General features: G+C 65.1%; 1 pseudogene; it reads right to left on the reverse strand.

Annotated features, from left to right (window-relative positions):
* Positions 1 to 1,537: 1,537 nt before the first annotated feature.
* On the reverse strand, positions 1,538 to 1,656 carry LOC142866918 (uncharacterized; annotated as a pseudogene).
* Between the last annotated feature and the right edge of the window lie 619 nt (positions 1,657 to 2,275).

Below are 2,275 nucleotides of genomic sequence, written 5' to 3' on the forward strand. Positions count from 1 at the left end.
CCCCGGAATCCGACGTGGAGAGCTGCGTGTACGTCCCCATCAGGAGGCGGTCCCCACCTCCGCGGCTCTCCCCTTGCGGGGAGCGGCAGCCGGCAGCCGCAGGGCCTCAGGGAAGACACCAGGCTGGGCCCCCGCGGCACAGCGGGGGCACGTCCCCCCGCACGCGACTTAGGGACGGCTGCTGGAGACTGCTGCGGCCACCCTGCTGCCGGGTTTCTGGAGGGCTTCCTGGAAGCAGCGTCCACACCAAGCCCTTGGAAGGCCCAGGCGACGGAGGAGCCGGTCAGGCAGGGGCCGAGGACGGTGAGAGGCCGGGCGGGAAGGAGCATGTCAGGCCGGGGCAGAGGACGGTGACACGCCGGGCGGGGAGGAGCCGGTCAGGCGGGGGCCCAGGACAGTGACGGGCCTGGCCGGGGAGGAGTGCGTCAGGCAGGGGCAGAGGTGACGGGCTGGGTAAGGGGTAGGGTGACAGTTAGGGCACAATTCACAATCCCAAAGATGTGGAAGCGACCCGAGTGCCCATCCATCCAGGAGTGCATTAATAAAATGTGGCGCGTGGACACCACGGAGTGCCATTCGGCTGTGAGGAGCAGCGGTGAGAGGGCACCTCTCGTGTTCTCCTGGCCAGAGCTGGAACCCGTTCCAGTAAGCCGAGTATCCCAAGAATGGACACACGAGCACCACGTGCTCGCGCTCACCAGCAAACTGGTACGAACGGATGGACACCTAAGTGGACAGAGAGGAATCACCTTCGTCGGGTGGGTGTCGGGCGGGTGGGGGGAGGGATGGGCATACACATCCGTTAGGGATGGGGTGGGTGCGCACCGACTGGGGGATGGGCGCGCTTGAAGCTCTGACCCGAGGGTGGAGGCTTGGAGAGGGCGACGTACCCGACCTTAACATTGGTGCCCCCACGATACGCTGGGACAACATGAGAGGTATCTGAATAAGAACACAGGGGGGAGGGGGGCACGGGCAACACATGTCACCTGAATACTTGTACTCCCATCATCTGCTTGAAAAGAGAGAGAAAAGAAAATGCAATAATAGAGGTAAGAGACACTTTTTAAAAATGATGAATCCGAAGAGAAAAGTAAAAGGAGGCCTGTGGAGCAGGTCTGGGTGTGACTCCGGATCCCCCAACATCAGGTGCCACCACCAAAGATTCCTACGTGTAGCCCATAGAACCCCAAAAGCAACGGGACGAGTTCTGGTCACATACTCCCTCAAAATGACATCCTGGCCTTCTTCTGGAACTCCCTCCCCTCTCAGATTCTCAAGGTTTCCTCCAACGTGTCGGTTCCCACAGAGCAGACCTTGGGTCTGAGACCTGACAGTCCAGATGCCACGCGTGCTGCCGCGTGGCGGCGGTGTCGCGGCTTGGGACAAGAGGAGGCCCCACGGTGCGGGCTGGGGCGCCAGGCACCGCGGCGGGCGCTGAGGGTGGGGGTCACCCCCACCCCGGGCCGCCGCCGCGCTCCCAGAAAGGGAACAGAACAGGAGGCAAAAAAAAAAAAAAAAAAAAAAAACCAGAAGAAGCCTAAGGCACCCGGTATTCCCAGGCGGTCTCCCATCCAAGTACTAAGGAGGCCCGACCCTGCTTAGCTTCCCAGACCAGACGAGCTCTGGGGCGTTCGGGGTGGTGTGGCCCTAGACGGCGGAGGGCGCCCCTGCCCCGCTCAAGAAGCCGAGCCTCTCTGCGCTTTCCCGCCGCCGCCGCCGCCGCCGCCGCCGCCGCCGCCGCCTCCTCCCGCCCCAGGCCCCGCGCCGGGCCGGGTCCGGTGTGCTCCGAGGGTCGGGGGTGACGGGCGGGGCGGGGCGGGGTGGGGCGGGGCGGGGGGGTGTCTCTCTATACACACACACACACTCACACTCACGCACACTCACACAAGATGCGCCTCCACGGCTAGACTCGCCAAGGTGGAGCCCTCCCAGGCCCCCTCGTCTCCTCGCCTGGCCTCCTTCACGTACCCGCTGCCCACCCCCGGCGCGTCGCCGCCGCCGCTGACTGCGCACGCGCACGCGCGGGGCGCTCGCCCTTTGACCCCAGTCAGGGGCCGCCCTCCCCCACAACCCCTTTCAGCTGCGCCCCCCCCCTCGCCCTGTGGGTGGGCTGCCGCCTATTCCCCCGGGCCAGGGCTGGGGCACAGCCAGTGTATGGGGCGTCTCTCTCTGGGGATGTGTCCCATGGGTGGGGTGGGGTGGCGTGGTTTGGGGGGCGCTGAAGAAATCAGTCCCCTCCATCTCCTACCTCTGGAAAACGCCCAAGCCCGTG

This window comes from Microcebus murinus, unplaced genomic scaffold, assembly GCF_040939455.1.
Source record: "Microcebus murinus isolate Inina unplaced genomic scaffold, M.murinus_Inina_mat1.0 scaf007_hap2_Mmur4.0, whole genome shotgun sequence".
Taxonomy (NCBI): Eukaryota; Metazoa; Chordata; class Mammalia; order Primates; family Cheirogaleidae; genus Microcebus; species Microcebus murinus.